This window comes from Scyliorhinus torazame, chromosome 5, assembly GCF_047496885.1.
Source record: "Scyliorhinus torazame isolate Kashiwa2021f chromosome 5, sScyTor2.1, whole genome shotgun sequence".
Taxonomy (NCBI): domain Eukaryota; kingdom Metazoa; phylum Chordata; class Chondrichthyes; order Carcharhiniformes; family Scyliorhinidae; genus Scyliorhinus; species Scyliorhinus torazame.
The window spans coordinates 118,279,901-118,301,120 of NC_092711.1; the positions used below are offsets into that span (position 1 = coordinate 118,279,901).

Below are 21,220 nucleotides of genomic sequence, written 5' to 3' on the forward strand. Positions count from 1 at the left end.
AGTGCGGCACATGTCGAGGGACAAGCTCTTGTTTGTCTCATTTTCAGATGGGAAGGGGGCGGATAAGCGGAGGCAGCGTTCGGGGCAGTGGGTGGGAGGGGAGGCTTCACAAACACCCAGTGGAGGCCTCAACACCCACAATAACAAACTAGCCGCACCGCCTCAACACTCAACACCCAACACAACGGCAGCTGCCGCTTTCTCCCGGTCCCGGGCCCCAGTGGACAAATGTGGCTTCAGGAAGGAAATGCAGCAATGGATTTGTTCAGGAGAAATTATCTTTAACTTACTTCATTGATCATGGAGCAGGAGGAGAGAATGGGGGCAATTTCTATCCTGCACTGCAGTCCATTTGTCCTTTGCTTCTGACAATCAAATTTGGTAATTCTTCAAACCTTGAAATGTTTACTTTGTGCGTCTCCGCGTGGATAAAATAATATATTGCCAGTTGCGTGTGGGGAAGATGATTTTTGACCTTGAACCACTGAACTCTATGTGGTGAAGGTGCTCCCACAATACTGTCAGGTAAGGAATTACAGGTCATTCACCCAGTGATGACGAAGAAACAGTGATTATTATTATTATATACGTCCAAATCAATGACATTAATTTCTATTTATAACACACTTTTGATGCAATGCAACGTTCCAGTGCATTTCAGAGAGATGTTACATGGCAACATTTGACACCGAGCACAAAAGGAGATATTAGGGCAAGGGACCTAAACATTGGTCAACGAGGTAGGAGGTAAGGAGCATCGTAAAGGAAAAAGTAAATTAGATGGAAAGGTTTAAGGTGGAAATTCCAAAGCAAGGGTCCCAGGCAACTGAAAGAACGGCCATCAATGGTGGAGTGATTATTATCGGGAATACTGAAGGGGCCGGAATTAGATGAACACATATTTTGGAGGATTGTGCGGGTGGTGGAGATTACAGAGATCGGGATGACCACAGGATGAAGGAAATCATGGCTGAGAATGTTGGAATTTACTTGTTTATTGACTGGAAGCCTTTGTAGCCACTCTTGCTCCCAAAATTTCAGACATTTCATCCAAAAACCCGTCAACTTCAGTCACACCGAAAACATATGCACATGGTTCGTCGCCCCCATATCCTGCACACTAGGTACTCTAGATTTATAATGGGTACTCTAAATTTATAATCAAAAACTGTTTCCCTTAGGCAAGTGATACAACTCCTCAAGCTCCTCCAGGCCTGCAAACATTTCTCCCAGAAACAAGTCCCTGAAGTACTCTATCCCCAACCTGCCACCACATGCGAACCTCGGGTCCAGCCCTGCCAGCGCAAACCTATGGTTTTCACATATTATCATCCACAGTGACATGCCTTTCAGTCCGAACTGTTGCCTGCACTGGTTCCAAACCCTCAACGCAGATACCACCACTGCTCTTATGGAGTATGGACCAGCGAGAACAGCATGAACACCAACAACAGTGCCCTCAAACAGCATCTTATCCAGTCCCCAGACTGACCCAACCTCCCACACCCATTTCCTAGTAATTGCCCAGTAGTCATTCAACAGGCTTGGCAAAGCCAACCCCCTCCCCCCACCCCCACATTTACATAGATGATTTGGAGTTGGGGACCAAGGGCAATGTGTCCAAGTTTGCAGACGACACTAAGGTGAGTGGTAAAGCAAAAAGTGCAGAGGATAACGGAAGTCTGCAGAGGGATTTGGATAGGCTAAGTGAATGGGCTAGGGTCTGGCAGATGGAATACAATGTTGACAAATGTGAGGTTATCCATTATGGTAGGAATAACAACAAAAAGGATTATTATTTAAATAAAGTATTAAAACATGCTGCTGAGCAGAGAGACCTGGGTGTGCTCGTGCATGAGATACAAAAAGTTGGTTTACAGGTGCAACAGGTGATTTAAGAAGGCAATTAAATTTTGTCCTTCACTGCTAGAGGAATGGAGTTTAAGACTAGGGAGGTTATGCTGCAATTGTATAAGGTGTTAGTGAGGCCACACCTGGAGTATTGTGTTCAGTTTTGGTCTCCTTATCTGAGACAGGACGTACTGGCGCTGGAGGGTGTGCAGAGGAGATTCACTAGGTTAATCCCAGAGCTGAAGGGGTTGGATTACGAGGAGAGGTTGAGTAGACTGGGACTGTACTCATTGGAATTTAGAAGGATGAGGGGGGATCTTATAGAAACATATAAAATTATGAAGGGAATAGATAGGATAGATGCGGGCAGGTTGTTTCCACTGGCGGGTGAAAGCAGAACTAGGGGGCATACCCTCAAAATAAGGGGAAGTAGATTTAGGACTGAGTTTAGGAGGAACTTCTTCACCCAAAGGGTTGTGAATCTATGGAATTCCTTGCCCAGTGAAGCAGTTGAGGCTCCTTCATTAAATGTTTTTAAGATAAAGATAGATAGTTTTTTGAAAAATAAAGGGATTAAGGGTTATGGTGTTCGGGCCGGAAAGTGCAGCTGAGTCCACAAAAGATCAGCCATGATCTCATTGAATGGAGGAGCAGGCTCGAGGGGCCATATGGCCTACTCCTGCTCCTAGTTCTTATGTTCTAAGTACATAAGCTGTGCAATTCTCCAGTCGGCCAGCAGCTCCAGGAAAGACCGGGAGATTATTGCCAGCACCCCTGTAATTTACATCCTCAGTTCAACACTTCCTCCAAGCTAATTTTGAACCAATCTTGGGATAGGGTTTCCTAGTCCTGCTCCATCGGGCAGCAGGTAGCACAGTGGTTAGCACAGTTGCTTCACAGCTCACGGGTTCCACTGTCGGTGTGGAGCCTGCACGTTCTCCCCGTGTCTGCATGTGTTTCCTCCGGGTGCTCCGGTTTCCTTCCACAGTCCAAAGATGTGCTGGTTAGGTGGATTCACTAAGCTAAATTGTCCTTAGTGTCCAAAAAAGGTTCGGTTTTGGTGGGGTTACGGGGATAGGGTGGAGGTGTGGGTTCAGGTAGGGTGCTCTTTCAAAGACCCAGTACAGATTCATTGGGCCGAATGGCCTCCTTGTGCTCTGTAAATTCTATGAGTCTATGATTCCATGGCTTGTGCAGCAGCGACCTTCTTGGTGAAGCCAAACAATGGGTGTAGTTTCATATTGAACAGAGCGACAGTTTTTGTGTCTCATTCTTTAAATGCCCCTTCTTCACCTTTAATCAGATAACGTTACATGAGAGAAAACAAAAAATGGGATTAGAATGGATGGTTGTTTTTGACCGATTCATATGCAATGGGCAGAAGGGCCTTTTCTGTGCTGTGTGATTCCATTTTCTTCTTTTCTTTAAATAAATTTGGTTAACCAATTCTTTTTTCCAATTATGGGGCAATTTAGATGGTCAATTCACCTACCCAGCACATCGTTGGGTTGTGGGGGAGAGACCCACGCCCACGGGGAGTATCCACGCAGACAAGACTTTGTCTATATAAATGTTTCCGGAACCTACCTCTTCATTCACCCGAGGAAGGAGCTGCACTCCGAAAGCTAGTGATTCGAAACAAACCTGTTGGACTTTAACCTGGTGTTGTAAGACTTCTTACTGTTCTAATGGTGACATTCCCTGGCTGTCCAGTTGTTCCTTTAAATGAGTCCTTGAATTGTTTCGGCCTTGCTGCATTATGCTGCCAGTTTACGGGGGCGAATGTTGAAATGTTTGCTCCCCATCCAGTCGGTTTCCTCTGTTCTCTCATCCACCCTGTTCCCCAGTCCCACCCCCTCTTCCTATTGGCCGGGAGCTGCCGTCAATCACTCGAGCATTGTAAGCTGGGGCATGCCCAGTGCGCACGCGCAGTGACAGTGATGGTCCTGAACAGAGTACGAAGTCTTACAACACCAGGTTAAAGTCCAACAGGTTTGTTTCGATGTCACTAGCTTTCGGAGCGCTGCTCCTTCCTCAGGTGAATGAAGAGGTCTGATCCAGAAACACATATATAGACAAATTCAAAGATGCCAAACAATGCTAGGAATGCGAGCATTAGCAGGTGATTAAATCTTTACAGATCCAGAGATGGGGTAACCCCAGGTTAAAGAGGTGTGAATTGTATCAAGCCAGGACAGTTGGTAGGATTTTGCAGGCCAGATGGTGGGGGATGAATGTAATGTGACATGAATCCCAGGTCCCGGTTGAGGCCGCACTCATGTGTGCGGAACTTGGCTATAAGTTTCTGCTCGGCGATTCTGCGTTGTCGCGGGTCCTGAAGGCCGCCTTGGAGAACGCTTACCCGGAGATCAGAGGCTGAATGCCCTTGACTGCTGAAGTGTTCCCCGACTAGAAGGGAACATTCCTGCCTGGTGATTGTTGCGCGATCACCTGAACAGAGAGACGGGTCTCTGTCCCGGAGAAGCGGAGTCAGCGTCAGGACGGAGGAGAATCCGCAAACCCTCCACAATCAATGTCAGCGCCTTGGTTTGTCAGCTGGAACATGCGCAGTTCCTGGCGGCAGACGGTAAGGGTCTCGAGCGAGCGGGTTTAAAATGGAGATTTTTACAAAGACCGAAATAACAACTTAAATGGAGCCGGCAGATGGGTTGCGAGTTGTTATAAACACCCGGCCAGAAAACCCTCAGTTTCCGAGGCAAAATCCTCGGGCCTTCCGAAGATTGTCAGGCCCGAGTTAACATCCGCCATCGTGAGAGAGGACAGTGAGCTGCAGGGCGCATGTGTGGCCGCCATCTCTATGAGGGGCAAAGAGGAATAGGACGCATGAGCGGCCACCATCTTTGTAGGGGTCAAACCCGGATGAATGACCTCGGGGACAAAATGAATCAGAGAATGAGTTTGTTGTGAAATCAATGGGTTTTGTAAAACAGGTCAGGGTTACAATCAACAACAACTTATAAACCATCCCAATACACATCACAGGAAAATTATAAAACAAAGTTTGACAAATCTGTCCTGATGAGTGCATGATGAAAATCTTCCACAGCATGTCTCTTTTTACAACAATACACAAGTGTCTTAACAGTGGAAAGTGAAGTAGACAGAAAGAGAAGTTGGGGAATGTCAGAGCTTGGAGCCAAGGGAACCGAAGGCCCGCTTGTTAATGATGGAGAGATTAAAAGGGGAAAGCACAAGAAGCCAGAATTAGAGCAGTGCAGATACCTTAGAGGGTTGTGGGGCTAGAGGAGATTCCAAAGAAAGGGAGGAATGAGGTCCTGGAGAGATTTGTTCAAATTGGTTGTAAGGATACAGAAAGCAATGTAACACGATATTTAGAATTCAGCCCAGGGAGAATGTCTGCGACGGGGATTTACAGCTTTGTGGGAACAAGAGAGGAAAAAATGTTCCAGAGAAACTAAAATTATCTGTTCTGAATTTCTATCCTGGACTGACAGTGATGACCTTTGTAAATTCTATCTGCAGGCGATAAGGGGGGGAGGATTTTCAGACGGGAAACTCAAACCAAACATCACGTCAAAATTTGACAGTCACTCGATTCATTAGGATCTGAATATCATCGGCCTTTGAATGTGGAAGGAGAAATGTGTGTCTGTTTGTGGGAAAATATTTCAAACATCAGTGTGACTGGAAAAGCACTGAGACACCCCCCGAGTGAGAGTGTTCCAGTGAACTGACTGTGGCAAGAGCTTCAACCAGTTACACAGCCTGAAAACACATCACGCCATTCACAGTGGAGAAACTGTACACGTGTTCTGTGTGAGGGCGAGGCTTAAACTGATCATCCAACATGGAGAGACATGACAACATGGATATCATGGAGAAACCATGGATATGTGGGGATTGTGGGAAGGCATTCACTTGCCCATCCACGTTGGAAACTCACCAACGCAGTCACACAGGGGAGAGACCCTTCACCTGCCCCGTGTGTTGGAAGGAATTTACTCAATCATCCTGCCTAACATTGCACCAGCGGGTTCACACTGGGGAGAGACCTTACACCTGCTCCGTGTGTGGGAAGGCATTCATTCAGATGTATAACCCAACATTACACAGGCGAGTTCACACTGGGGAGAGGCCATTCACTTGCTCCATGTGTGGGAAGCGATTCATCAATTCATCCAACCTAGTGACACATCAGCAGGTTCACACTGAGGAGAGACCTTTCAGCTGTACTGACTGTGGAAAGAGCTTCAGGCATTCATCCAGCCTTAAAGCTCACCAGCGACTTCACACTGGGGAGAGGCCATTCACCTGCTCAGAGTGTGGGAAGGGATTCACTACCTCATCCCACCTGGTGACACACCAGCGGCTTCACGAGTAACTGCAGGGAGTGGATTCTGCTGTTATTGCTGTTAACCACATCCAGGACTGAGCCACATTAATTCTGAGTTGGGGTTTGTTTCCGCTGATGTTAATCATCCCTGTAACTGGACTCAGGTTTAATATTCTGGATCTACAGCTGTATTCTCGGACCTGCAGTGTTCTATTACGAACCGCTGTCTGTGATCTTTCCCCATAATTCAGGAACTCATTCTATCAGCTTTACAGTACAGAAGGACGCCATTCGGCCCATTGAGTCTGTGCTGGCTCACTGAAAGAACATTCTGCAGAGTGCCACTCTACTGCCTTGTCCCATAACCTGGCACATTCTTTCTTTTCCTCCGCCCTCTCCGGAAGTTTGTTCCAGGCACCAACCACCCCTGGGTGAAAACTCTTTTCCTCGCATCACTTCTACTCCTTTTAGGATTTGATTTATTGTCATGTGTATTGGGTACAGTGGAAACTATTGTTCTGTGTACAGTCCAGACAGATCGTTCCATACATGAAAAAACCTAGGACATACGATAAATGGACAATATAAATACATAGACACAGTCACCAGGTGAAGCATACGGAGTGTAGTATTACTCAGTCGAGAAGATGTGTGGAGAGATCAGTTGAATCCAGTCCACCCGATTAATGTAAATCGGAGTCCTCTCGTTATTGATCTTCTCTTCAGAGGGAACAGTTTCTCACTGCTTACCCTGTTTATACCCCTCAGGATCTTGAACACCTCAATCAGGATTCTCTCAGCCATCTTCATTCTGATGTTAATAATCTCTGTAACTTAGCTGGCGTTTAATGTCTTGATGCCTGTTAAATAAATCAGTGTTGTTTCAAACACACAAGAGTGTCAAGTCCTTGTTTTCTCCAGGATAAGAGGTGATTAATTGATGTCCTCTCACCGATTGTTCCATTTCTGGATCTAATTTCCTTTCCAACTATCGACTCTTTCAAAGAACAGCACAGGAACAGGCCCTTCGGCCCTCCGAGCCTGCGCCGATCAGGCTGCCCGTCTAAACTAAAACCGTTTGCACACCCAGGGTCCGTATCCCTCTATTCCCATCTTATTCATGTATTCTTCACGATGCCTCTTAATCGTCGCTATCTTTCCTGCTTCCACCACTTCCTCCGGCAGCGAGTTCCAGGCACTCATCAGCCTCTGTGTACAAAACGTGCCTCACACATCTCCTCTCCACTTTTCCCCTTGAACCTTAAACCTAGTTGCCTAGTTATTGACCTTTCCACCCTGGGAAAAAGCTTCTGACTATCCACTCTGTCTATGCCCCTCATAATTTTGTAAACTTGATCAGGCTGTCTCTCAACCTCCGTCATTCCAGTGAAAACAATCTGAGTTTATCCAAGCTCTCCTCATAGCTAATATCGTCCAGACCAGGCCATGTCCTGGTAAACCAAATCTGTACCCCATCCAAAACATCCACACCCTTCGGGTAGTGTGGCGACCAGAGTTGCACACAATATTCCAAATGTGGCCGAACTAGGATTCTGTACAGCTGCAGCATGACTTGCCAATTTTTATACTCAATGGTCCGACCAATGAAGGCAAGCATGCTGTATGCCTTCTTGACTAACTTATCCACCTGCGTTGCCACTTTCAGTGATCTGTGGACCTGGATACACAGATCTCTCTGCCTGTCAATACTCCTCAGCATTTTACTGTATAATTCCCACCTGTATTCAACCTTCCAAAATGCCTTACTTCGCATTTTTTCACTCCATCTGCCATTTCTCCATCCAAGTCTCCAACCGATCTATATTGTACTGTATCCTCTGGCAATCCTCTTCACTATCCGCAACTCCATTAATCTTTGTGTCGTCTGCAAATTTTCAAACCAGACCTATATTTTCCTTCAATTCGTTTATATATACCATGAGCAGCAAAGGTCTCATCACTGATCCCTGCTAAACATCACTGGTCACATCCTTCCATTCGGAAAAGCACCCATGACTGAGCCAGTTCTGTATCCATCTTGCCAGCTCATGCCTGATCCCATGTGACTTCACCTTTTGTACAGTCTGCCAAGAGGGAACTTGTCAGAGGCTTTGCTGAAGTCTCTATAGATAACATCCACTGCCCTTCCTTCCTTCAATCATCTCCGTCACTTCCTCAAAAAACTCGATCAAGTTAATGAGACACAGCCTCCCCCTTGATAAAACCATGCAGCCTACCATTAATAAGTCCATTTGTTTCCAAATGTAAGTAAATCCTGTCCCTAAGAATCTTCTCCAATAAGTTCCCTCCACTGACATAAGGCTCACCAGCCTATAATTTCTTGGATTATCCTTGCTAGCCTTCTTAAACAATGGAACAACATTGACTATTCTCCAGTCGTCTGGGACCTCACCTGTACCCAATGAGGATACAAATATTTCTGTCCAGGCCCCAGCAATTTTCTCCCTTGCCTTCCTCAGTATTCTGGGGTAGATCTCATCAGAACTTGGGAACTTATCTACCTTAATGCTTTTTAAGATGCCAACACCTCCTTTTTGATATCGACATGACCCAGACTATCCAGACAGTCTCCCCAAGGCTCATCATCCACCAAGGCCTTCCCTTTGGTGAATCCTGATGCAAAGTACTCATCAGCACCTTGGTTATTTCCTCTGGCTCCAAGTATAGATTCCCTCCTCTGTCCTTGAGTGGGACAACCCTTTCCCTCTTGCTCTTAATATACGTATAAAATGCTTTGGGATTCTCTTTAATCCTGTTTTCGAAGAAAGTTTCATGACCCCTTTCAGCCTCCTTGCTCAAGTTCCTTCCTACTTTCTTTATATTCTTCAAGGGCTTCATCTGTTCTCACCTTTCCAGGCCTTATGAATGCTTCCTTTTTCTTTTTGACTAGGCTCGCAATATCCTTCGTAATCCAATGTTGCCGAAACATGCCAAACTTATCCTTCATCCTCACAGGAACATGCCGGTCCTGAATTCTAATCAACTGATGTTTGGAAGAGTCCCACATGTCAGATATTTATTATTATTATGTATATGTTCCTATTTCTTATGGTCTTATATTCCCGCACTCCATCTGAAACTACGAAAATAATGGATACAAGAAACAGAAGGATTTTCATCTACGTATGTGTTGATTTACCCTCAAACAGCCACTCCCAATCTAAATTCTTCAGTTCCTGTCTCATATTGTAGTAATTAGCCTTTTCCCAATTTAGCACCTTCACCCGAGGACTACTCTTACCCTTATACATGAGTACCTTCAGTTCTCATACATTTGGTGACTCTCATTGACAAATCGCAGCTTCCCAATCCTTTCAGAATATCTCTCCTAACATTTAGATCCACGGAGGCTTTCAGAATGATAAACAGAAAATGCTGGAGGTAAGAATCCATACTTTTCCAAGTGTCAGTTGATTTTGTCATGAACATTTTTCTTCATCTTTTCCCCACCACTGATGTTAAGCAAATTGGCTGTAATTGTGTTTTTGAACAGGGATGTAACATTTATAATGTCAGTCCTCCAGCAGCACTACTACATCAGGAGGTTTGGAAGATTGTGGCGAGAATCTTCACAAGCTCCATCTGAAGGACACAGTGTCTCACAGTACAGCAGTCCCTCAATGTCACACTGGAGTGTCAGCCCAGATACTGTGCTCAGGTTGATGAAGATTTCCTGTTGTTACTGATGTGGATTATTCACAAACAATGGACTCTGATGATGTCACAAAGACTATTACATAATACATAGAAGATAGGAGCAGGAAGAGGCCTTGGGGCCCTTCGAGCCTGCTCCGCCATTCATCACAATCATGGCTGATTCAGCTCAAGAGCCTAATCCTGCTTTCTCCCCATAGCCTTTGATCCCATTCTCCCCAAGTGCTATACCCAGCCGTCTCTTGAATATATTCAAAGTTTTAGCATCAACTACTTCCTGTGGTAACATTTCCACAGACTCACCACTCTTTGTGTGAAGTAGTGTCTCCTTATCTCTGTCCAAAATGGTTTACCCTGAATCCTCAGGCTGTGACCCCTGGTTCTAGACATACCTATTATTGGTGACATCTTCCCTGATTCTGCCCAGTCTAGTCCTGTTAGAATTTTATAAGTCTCTATGAGATCCCCCCTCATTCTTCTGAACTCCAGCGAGAACAATCCCAACCTCGTCAATCTCTCCTCATATGACAGTCCGGCCATTCCTGGAATCAGTCTGGTAAACCTTCATTGCACTCCCTTGAGAGCAAGAACATCCTTCTACTGCACACAATACTCCCAAGTGTGGCCTCACCAAGGCACTGTACAGCAGAGCCAGGGTGGTGAAAACAGTTTGTTCAAGATGGCAGCAAGTCCATTATAGATCTAAAAATAGAATTCATGGGAATAAAAGCGCAGCAGCACATGGACATCAGGAATTGCTTGACAAATAGTTTAGGGGAGATGTTGGTGCAGTGGTAATGTCACTGGACGAGTGATCCAGAAGCTCAGACTGAGGAAATGGCTTCAAATCCCACTCCAGCAGACACTAGAATTTAAATTAAAGTGATAAAATCAGGAATTGAAAGGTAGTCATGACATTTTTTTCCAAAAATGCATCTGGTACACTCAGTACTTTATGGAAGGAAATCTGCCATCCTTGCCTGGTCTGGCCTCCATGTGACTCCAGATGAGAAGCAATGTGGCTGACCCTAAACTGCCCTTTGATGTCGCTGAACAAGACACTCAGTTCAAGTACAATTAGGGATGGGCAACAAATGCTGGTCTTGTCAGCGATGCCTACATCCCATGAAATAATTAAAAAATATATTAACAACGTCTATGGTATCTGCTGGGTATGGTGTAACACATATCCTCGGCCATTCGGACAATAATGAAAATGGTCTCAGATGACAGAATCAAAACAACATTATATTCTTTCTCCTTGAAACCTATCTTAGAATTCTCTTCATCAACTGGACCATCAATGTGAGGGGAATTTGCATCTTAAATTATTCCAAGAACGAAGAAGAGACTGTGATTACCCAGGGATGTTGTTCTGTAATTTACACTATCTCCCACCAGGGCTCTTCACCCAGGCTGGCAAGAGACTGCTCAATGGTAATGTTTTGTCATTGCTGCTGTTCCAGATGTTGTTCAATATATAGTCAAGATTCAGAGAAAGGAGTGGAAATGGGTCATCAAAACTGCTCACAGTCCCTGGAGGATAATGTTTACTTGAATTTCTCAAACATATTTGTTTGCATTGGCCACATGATAGGACAGGAATTGTCTCTGTGTGTGCCTGTGTGGTCATGTCTATTTGTGTGCCTGTGTGTGTGTAAGAAAGGGAGAGAGGAAGTGTGTTTGGACCTCTGTGTTTGGGTATCTGTGTGTTGCTTCTCAGCAGCTGTAACACCAACATTCCTCTCCAAGCAGACAATGTTGGTTCTCTGAGTCCCATTGAGTGATTTCAATGGAACCTTTCAGAGATTCTCTATCCAGGGTGAAACCTCAGGCTGCCTGTGTGCTGTGTAAAACCTGAAATCAAATTTAGCTACACAAGATGATAAAAGGTATGGATAAAGTAGATGTGGAGTGAATGTTTCCTCTTGTGGGGCATTCGAGAACAAGAGGTCATAGCCTTAGGATAAGAGGTAGCAAACTTAAAACTGAGTTAAGGAGAAACTATTTCTCCCAAAGGGCTGAATCTGTGGAATTCACTGTCCCAGACTGCGGTGAATGCTGGGACAGTGAGTAAATTTAAAGAGGAGTTAGACAGATTTTTAATAGGTAATGAGTTGAAGGGTTATGGAGAATGGGAAGGACGGTGGAGTTACGGCCAGGATAAGATCAGCTATTATCGAATGGCGGAGCAGACTCGACCGGCCAAATGGCCTAATTCTGCTCCTATATCTTATGAACTTATCTACACAACCAGACCCCACTTCCCTTGGAACATCATGAAGTGTCTGCTGCTTTCCAGATCACTGTCGAAGCCAGGTATTTCTAATGCACCTAATATAGGTAAAAGATAGCTGTTTAAGCGTAAATATTAAGCCCCAGTCAACATTTTCAAAACATAAGTTTTCAACTTTGAATCAGTGTAATATACACAAATATGCAGAGACGCAACAAATAGAAGTAATGTTACACATTGAAGATGGACGGCTTGCCGTCAAATCAAATGTGTTTGAGTCTAACCCAAACCAATTAGGATTATATTGGGGTGTGATTAGATGACTTAAGACAGATATGAAAGAATATAACTGCAGAAGTTTCGGCCCGCCTCATTGAGTTTTAGTTGGGATTGGGTTTAGTTGTAGATTAGGGTAGGAATTTGTGGGTAGTTTGTTAGTTTCAATGGTTTGAAGCTGAAGATTAGCGCTCTCTCTCTTTTTCATATTTTATTTTCAGACTTTGACTTTTAAAAGTCATTGTCGAGCTGTTTCCCAAAGCAAGAAGATAATGTCTGTGATTCTTTGAAAGCTTCAAATTGTCTACAAATTGCCTTTTAAATGATTTTCAAATTGTAGTCAATAGAAGACAAACAAAACAATTCCTATTGGCACCCGAGAAGTTTTAACTTAAATTTCTACTGAGTTCCAGTAATCGCAAAGTGCTGCTGGTAACTGAATGGTAGAAATCCTTCCCTCAATTTATATTAGATTTCCTTTGCAATAAACAACAATATTCCATTGAGCTTCCTAATTACTTGCTGTACCTGCAGACTAACTTGGGATCGGGCACCCCAATCCCTCTGTACCTCAAGAGTTCTGCAATCTCTCTCCATTTAAATAAGATTGTTTTATTTAATACTTCCTGACAAAGTGGACAATTCACATTTACCAAAGTTAGGCTCCATCTGTCAGTTTTTGCCCACTCACTTAACCTATTTGTAGTCCTTTGCAGACTTCTTAAATCCACTTCACAAATTACTTTCCTACCCGTCTTTGAGGCATCAGAAAATTTAGTTGCCATACATTCAATCCCGTCATCCAACACATTCATACAGATTGTAAATGGTTCCGAGCCCAGCACTGATCCTGGTGACATTCCACTTGTCACATCTTACCCAGCCAGAAATGACCCATTTATACCTACTGGCTGCTTCCTGTTCGCTAACCAATCCTCTATCCATGCTGATATGTTGCCCTCAAACCATGAGCTCTTATTTTGTGTAATAACCTTTGATGGGGCACAATGGGAAATACCTTCTGGAAATCCAGATAAAGCACATCTACAGGTTCCCCTTTATTGACATCCCTTGTTACTTCCTCAGAGAACCGTGATAAATTAGACAGTCACAATTGACTTCCTGAACTCCATTTTCAAACACTATGTCAAAAGAAAAATCAAATCTCCTCAACCCCTCTGGCTCCTTTACCAATTACCTTAGAGGGACTCACTTTCTGTTAAAGAGCCTGTCAACCTCTCACCCACTTTCCTGAAAGTGAACAAATTTAATCAAGAAAAGTCCAACAAATTCAAATATTTTCCTGTCAAAAGTTTATTGATGAAACAACATGGTTAAAAAAAGTACAGAAACTACTTGAGGGTCAAAGACAACCAGAGTAACAGGATGTTCACAATGTTCTGGTCCCAAATGGTTTCACCTCGGCTCCTCTATACCCTGTCCCCGTGACTCCTCGCCTTGGACACAAGGGCACTGAACCCTGGGGGTCGCACCACCATCAGCCCCGGTCACTCCCCCCCCCCCCCCCCCCCCCCCCCGGGAAACCTGATTGGTTGGAAGTGCAGTTCCCAGTCAGTCCTCCAGCACCTTCCTGTCTCTATTCGCGACGCCCATGGCAGTTTCCCAACTGGGGCACAGCCCTGTTATTCTCAGCTAAATTCCACCCTCAGCTCCATCGCCTGGCTGTCACTGACACGAGCAATAGACACAGAAAGGTGCCTGAGGCTCAAATAGGAAGACAAAACTTGTGGATTTGGACCCCCATAAAGGTCACCAACATCTTATAAAAAATCAAATTCCCAGTCAACGAATTAAAAGGATCACACGACGGGACTTCAAGTTTTATGACTTTTAATACAACAAACAAACAAACTAGAAGCTACTTTAACTCTGAAACCTACACAGTAAACTACAAAATAGAATTATTCCCTTTTACATAACTTAAAATCACATTCCAAGATTATAGTCACTCTGTCCTGGAAGTTGAAACTTAATTGTTTCAGAACCAGTCCAGAATGATTCATTCCCGAGGATTTACTTCAGTTCTTCGACCAAGACACAGAAACAAAGGGAGAATAGAAGCGAACTAGCAAAATACATGAAAATGGACTGTAAAAGCTTCTGTGGCTACGTAATAAGGAAACGTTTGGCTCAGACAAAGGTTTGTCCGTTCCAGATAGAGTCAGGAGAATTTAGAATGAGGAATAGAGATCTCTACAGCCACCTCGTTCAACACTCTGGGATGTAGATCATCAGCTTTTGGGGTTTTATTAACTTTCAAGCCCATTAATTTCTCCAGTACGACTTCTTCACCAATACTAATCTCTGCCAGTCCCTTGGTTCTCTGGTGTTTTGGGGACAATTTCTGTATCTTCCTCTGTGAAGTCAGACACACATTGTTTAGTTTCTCTGCCATTTCCTTACTCCCCATTCTAAACTCTCCTGTCTCTGCCTGGAATGGACCCACATTGGTCTTTGCAAATCTTTTCCTTTTCACATTCCTGGAGAAGCTTTTCCAGTCGTTTTTTATGTTTCTCGCCAGTTTGCTCTCATCAGTTTCTTGGTCCCCCTTGGCTGAATTTTAATGGATCTAATGGAATCTTTAACTTTTCTTGTTAGCCACGGTTCCATCACTTTTCCTGTTGGATTTTTGTTCCTTAAAGGAATCTATATTTGTTGTATATATGTGAAATAAAAGTCACAAAATCCCAGAGGACCGTAGGCTGCTCTCTCCTTTGACAGAGAGAGAGCTGACTGGAGGTGATTTAACCCGAGGGTCAGCACACCTCAGGCGAGGTGCCTGGTTGCGAAGGCGGGGCCTTCATGAATAAACTCAGCCAGTACGGAAGTTGAATCCTCACTGTTGGCCTTGCTCTGCATCACAAGCCAGCCGTGCAGCCAACTGAGCTAACCGACCCCCTGATAAATATGTAATAATTCCTTAAATATTAGGCATTCCCTGTACCAATCAGTTTCCCAGTCCACCTCTGACAACTTGCCCCTCATACCGTGTTGTTTTCTTCTGTGAGGAACACCCAGATTATTTAAACAAAAGAACCATGTAACCACCAGGGCTCATCTCCATGGTAGTGTGGCATGCTTTGGGGGGTTCCAAACAGAAATGGCAACTAAATATCTTCAAACTTCCAAACACCCTTTCACTCTGTGATCCTTGTGCAATTCGAAGCCAGGTATTAGCAACAAGGCTCAAAGAGTATCAGCCCACTGGAGGCAAAGTGGTGAGACCAGCCAGTCCAGCAGAAAAAAACCCTCCGACCATCCCCACTGACCACCTGTCAGAATGAACAAAATGCAGTCCTGGGTGTAGAGCAGAAACAACAACAGCAGAATCCAACCCCTGTAATCGATTGTGAAATTGTTGGTGTCACAGCAGGTCCGATGAAACAGACAATCCTGTCTCACGTTGAGAGGTGGACCGTCTCTCCCCAGTGTGAACTCGCTGGTGTGTCCGCAGGGTGGATAATTGAGTAAATCCTTTCCCACACTGAGAGCAGGTGAACGGCCTCTCCCCAGTGTGAACTCGTGGTGGTGACGTTTAAGGGGCATCTTGATAAATACATGAATAGGATGGGAATAAAGTAATATGGACCCCCGGAAGAGTAGAAGGTTTTAAGTTAGATGGGCAGCATGGCCAGCACAGGCTTGGGAAGGCCGAAGGGCCTGTTCCTGTGCTGTACATTTATTTGTTCTTTGTTTGTTCTATCCAACCTCTCTTCATAACTCAAATGTTCCATCCCAGGCAACATCCTGGTGAATCTCCTCTGCACCACCAGTTCAATCATATCCTTCCTCTAATGTGGTGACCAGAACTGCTCACAGTAATGTCCCATATGTCATTTTCACCACCCTATTAACCTGCCCTTCCGCGTTCACAGATCTTTGGACAAACACATCAAGGTCCCTTTGTTCCTCAGAACATCCCAGTGTCACGCTGTTCATTGAATACTTCCTTGTCACATTACCCTTCCAAAATGTGTCACCTCACACATTTTAGGGTTAAATTTCATTTACCACTTATTCGCCCATTTGACCAACCCATCAACATCTTCCTGTAACCCAAGACACTCAACCTCACTGTTAACCACCCGGCTAATCTTTGTGTCATCCACAAAGCACTGATCCTACCCCTCACATAGTCATCCATGTTGTTTGTATCAATGCTGAATATAGGGGACCCAGCACAGATCCCTGTGGTATGCCACTGGTCACTGGCTTCCAGTCACTAAAGCAGTCGTCACCCTCTGTCTCCTACATCTAAGTCAATTTTGAATCCACCTGCTCAATTTCAAGTCTCTCATGTGGGATCTTGTCAAAGGCTTTGCTGAAATCCATGTATACTACATCAACTGCACTGCCCCCATCTGCACACCTGGTCACATGCTCAAAAAATTCAATCAAATTTGTTAGGCATGACCTCCCTCTGACAAAGTCATGCTGACTATTCCTGATCAAACCTCCCCAAGTGGAGATAGAGTCCATCAGAATTTTCTCCAATAGTTTCCCTAGCAGTGACGTGAGACTCACTGGTCTGCAGTTCCCTGGCTTATCTCTACAACCTTTCTTAAACAGTGGGACCACATTAGCTGTTCTCGAGTCCCCTGGCAATTCCCCTCGTGGCCAGAGAGGAATTAAAACTTTGGGTCAGAGCCGCTGCATTCTCTCTCTCGCCTTCCACAGCATCCTGGGAAACAATTCATCCAGATCTAGTAATCTAATAATCTTATGGGTGGCACGGTAGCACAGTGGTTAGCACTGCTGCTTCACAGCAGCAAGGACCTGGGTTTGATTCCCAGCTTAGGCCACTGTCTGTGCGGAGTCTGCACGTTCTCCCCGTGTCTGTGAGGGTTTCCTCCGGGTGCGACGGTTTCCTCCCACAAGTCCCGAAAGACGAGCTTGTTACGTGAATTGGATATTCTGAATTCTCCCTGTGTATCCGATCAGGCGCCGGAGTGTGGCGACTACGGGATTTTCACAATAACTGGCAGTGTTAATGTAAGCCTACTTGTGACAATAATAAAGATTATGAATGGGCTGAAGGGCCTCTTTCCATGCTGTAAAACTCTCTGACTCTAAAGATAGAGGTGGTAGAGGGAGGGAGGGAATGACTTTACAGAGAAAGTGCCAAAGCCTCAACATTCACCAGCTCTGAGGACACACCTTAGCTCCCTTTCCAATCTGAAAGCAGCCTGAGCTGGATTTACATTCCCCTTAATTGATCATTGCTGGGTGATAATCCTGTACTCCCTCACCTCACACCACTGTGACAGCACCTTCACTACACAGACTGCAGCAACTGACCAAACATCACCTTCCCAGTTATTCCTGAAGGCACCGCCTTCCCAACCTGGCCCCTTGCCTGAGGTGCGGTGATCCTCAGGTCACATCACCGCCGGTCAGCTCTCTCCCGGGACCAGGCCCTGATTCACAGCCGCCATCTTGGGGAAACAGAGCGCATGCGCTGGCGTCTTGGTGATGCGACAGCTAGTGGGCGGAGCCTGAAGGTTTCTGATCCCAGCCGGGTCCTAGTGCCGGTGAAACAACTGCATTGCAACTGGTTTTTAAAAAGTTTCACCCACGCCTGGGCTGAAGCTGATGTTTGTGGCCTGGAGGCGTCTCTGGATTACGTAGACATTCAGTGTGAGGCTGCAGCCTCTGTATAGCTACCTGAAGAGGGCGAGACAGCGTTTGATTACATTTAGTGGTCCTTTCCAGTCTATTATCAGGATGTTTGTGTGATATTTTCTTGCCCTCAGTGTGATTTTTCTTTATTTAAAATACATTTCAGCGGCAGGCTTACTGGTTATTTTTAAAAGAAAGGGTATTTATTATCACACTATTTCCCTGGATGTTTGACCATCTCAGTCTCTCGTCTCTTTCACACTCACTGACACATACACAGAAATTAGGTACAGATCAAGTTGAAGCTGGAATGATGAAAATGGAATGTAGACTAATCTTTATATCGCTGCAGGTCTGTTGTCGTCTTGTTCAGCTGATCATTTAGTTGGAGTGAAGGGTTTTTAGAAACAAATAATTCTCATGAGGCTCTGAAGCTTCTTGTAGATGAATAGCCAGGAGGTTGGTTCTCAGGTGGACTTGGAAGCTGGAATAAGTACAGTACTGTGGCTGCACTGGAAAACATTCAGCTCTGCTGTTTCAGCTGGTTCCTGGTGCTTCAGATACTTCTCACACACACATTTGTTCAGAGTTTGTTGTACTGCATCCCTGACAATTAACTGCAGGGTTAAAACTCGAAGACCCAGAACACCCCGATACAATAGCAGTTTACGATGCTCACTCACGCTTATCTCTGTCCCAATTCGAGCTCATTCTCCAGTGTTCAATACGGCACTTGGAGACCAACACTCCAGAGATTTCATATTCCTCAAATGCTGGTTCATCCTGACACAAAGAGACATTTAAACTTCACATGTGGCTGCAACGTTTCCTTATTCAGATCCGTGTTTAACTAAATATTGGTCACAGAATCGAATATTACCCACAGTTTAATGTCCAATTCTTTTCAACAGTTTCATCATATTTCCCATACCTGAGAGAGGATCAGAAACGTATAACAACTAATCATCTGCATAAAGGGGCACTCTATGTTCCTCCCCCTCTCCCCTCTCAATCCTTTCCTTTTCACTGACGATCTAAGCGCAATGGCCAACCGTTCAATCGCTCGCGCAAACAATAGTGGAGACAGCAGGCATCCCTGTCTCGTACCTGTGTAATCAGAAATATCCTGAGCTCACAGCATTGGTCCGGACACTAGCCATAGGAATTATACAGCAGTTTCACCCAGGAAATAAAAGTACGACCAAACCCAAATCACCCAGACCTCGAAGAAGTAGCTGCCCTCCACACGGTCAACGGCCTTCTCCACATCCATGGAGATGGTTACCTCCGGCACCTGCTCCATAGGGGGCGACATGACCACATTCAAAAGCCTCCTGATGTTGGATGATAACTGTGGCCCCTGACAAACCCTGTTTGGTCCTCAGAGATCACTTCTGGTGTGCACTCCTCCAAACATTTTGCCAGAATCTTAGCTGGTGTTTTCACATCAGTATTTTACACTGAAATAAGTCGATAAGACCCACACTCAAGGGGATCTTTGTCCTTTTCCAGGGATGAGAGAAATCAGGCCCAACTTCTGTGTGGCCGGCAGCACCCCCCCTCAGCAGAGAGTCATTGAACATTCCCAGTAAGTACGGCACCAACGAGGCCGCAAACTGTTTGTAAAATTGCACCGGAAAACCATCTGGCCCCAGGACTTTTCCGATTGCTAGGAACGAATACAGTCAATAACTTCCTCCAACCCCATTGCTCATCACTCTCTCTACCACTGGGAAGTCCAATCCATCTAAACATTGTCCCGTCTCCGAGCCATCCTCCAGTGGTTCAAACTTGTATAGCCCTCAATGAATAACCTCAAAAGCTCCATTAATCTTATCCGGGGCAGTAACCAGCTCTCCCCCCCCCCCCCCCCCCCCCCCCCCCTCATCTTTAACCTGAGCTGTTCCCTGTGTGGCTGCCTGCCGTCTCAATTGGTGAGCCAATAATCAACTGGCTTTATCCCCGTACTCATAAAATGCTCCTCGCAAACTGTAAAGCTGGCTCACCGCATTCCCCGTCGATTCAAACTCAAACATCATTTGTACATCTTTCTCTCTGCCAACAACTCTGCCGTAGGGGCCGTGGATTACTGCCGATCCACCTCCAACATTAAATCTACCAACCTCTGCCTTTCAGCCCTGCCAGCCTTATCCATGAGGGAGATTTTATTTTAATATTTTGAAGCGAGTTGTTCTGATCTGCCTGAAAGCAGATTCAATGGTATCTTTCCAAACATAAATACTTGAAAGGGAATAATTTGCAGGGCTGTGGGGAAGAGCAGAGCAGTTAGATGAATTAGTCTTTTCAAAGAGAAAGCAGGAGGAATGATGGGCCAAACAGACTCCTCCTTCAGCGTGTGCATCTGAGCCTCCTGCCTTCATGCAGGTTAAAAGGGACAGATTTCATTGCAGCCTCTTCCCTGTATATGTATTGTAAGAGAAGTGTTTCTCGTTCGCTCTGAGTGACTGATGTAACCGGTTGGAGGCCCATTTCCACTCAGTCCTCCAGCACCTTCCTGTCTATTAGTGCGATGCCCATGGCAGTTTCCCAACTGGGGTGCAGGCCCTGTTATTCTCCTCCAAATGCAGCCCTCAGCTCCGTCGCCTGGTTGTCATTGACACGAGCAATAGAGACAAAAAGGTGCGCAAGTCTCAGTCGAAAACTGTGGCTCTAAACCAACGCTCTCACATTTGTTGAAGTTAAATCCATGTTATCTAGACTGGGGTCTTTATTATTAGATTTAGGCAAAAGTTGGGGGGTTTTAAAGGGTAACTTTCCCTTTCTAACTTTGTATTGTCTATTGTGTCAACCATGGCTCAGTGGGTAGCCCTCTCACCCTGAATCAGAAGGTTGTGGGATTAAATCCCAGTCCAGGGGCCCCGAGGACAAAAATGACATCCAATATTCCTCGTGCCAGCACTGAGGAATGCTGCACTGTCGGAGGTTCCTTCTTGCAAATAAGATGTTCAACTGAAACCCTGTCTGCCCCTCTCAGGTCCTGTAAAAGTTCCCATGTCCACTATTGTGAAGAGGAGTTGGGGGGGGGGGGGGGGGGGGGGGGGGGTGATCCCCGGTGTCCTGGCAAATATTTATCCCTCAATCACCATCACTAAAATCAGATCATCTGCTCATTATCACATTGCTATTTGTGGGATCTTGCTGTGTATAAATTTGCTGCTGTTTTTCCTACATCACACCAGTTACTACCCTTCAAAAGTACTCGATTG

General features: G+C 45.1%; 1 protein-coding gene and 1 long non-coding RNA gene across 3 annotated transcripts in view; one reads left to right on the top strand and one right to left on the bottom strand.

Moving 5' to 3' along the window:
- Positions 1-17,810, bottom strand: part of LOC140421697 (uncharacterized) — a 51,725-nt gene extending 33,915 nt beyond the window's left edge. For both annotated transcript variants that reach the window (XR_011947015.1, XM_072506522.1), the window contains exon 1: positions 17,624-17,810. The gene's annotated coding sequence lies outside the window, so the exon portion shown is untranslated. The remainder of the gene's footprint in view (positions 1-17,623) is intronic.
- LOC140421731 (uncharacterized) lies at positions 113-7,061 on the top strand. The gene is made up of 2 exons (XR_011947046.1): positions 113-525; positions 5,356-7,061. It is a non-coding gene; the product is annotated as an uncharacterized lncRNA (long non-coding RNA).
- Positions 17,811-21,220: the final 3,410 nt, after the last annotated feature.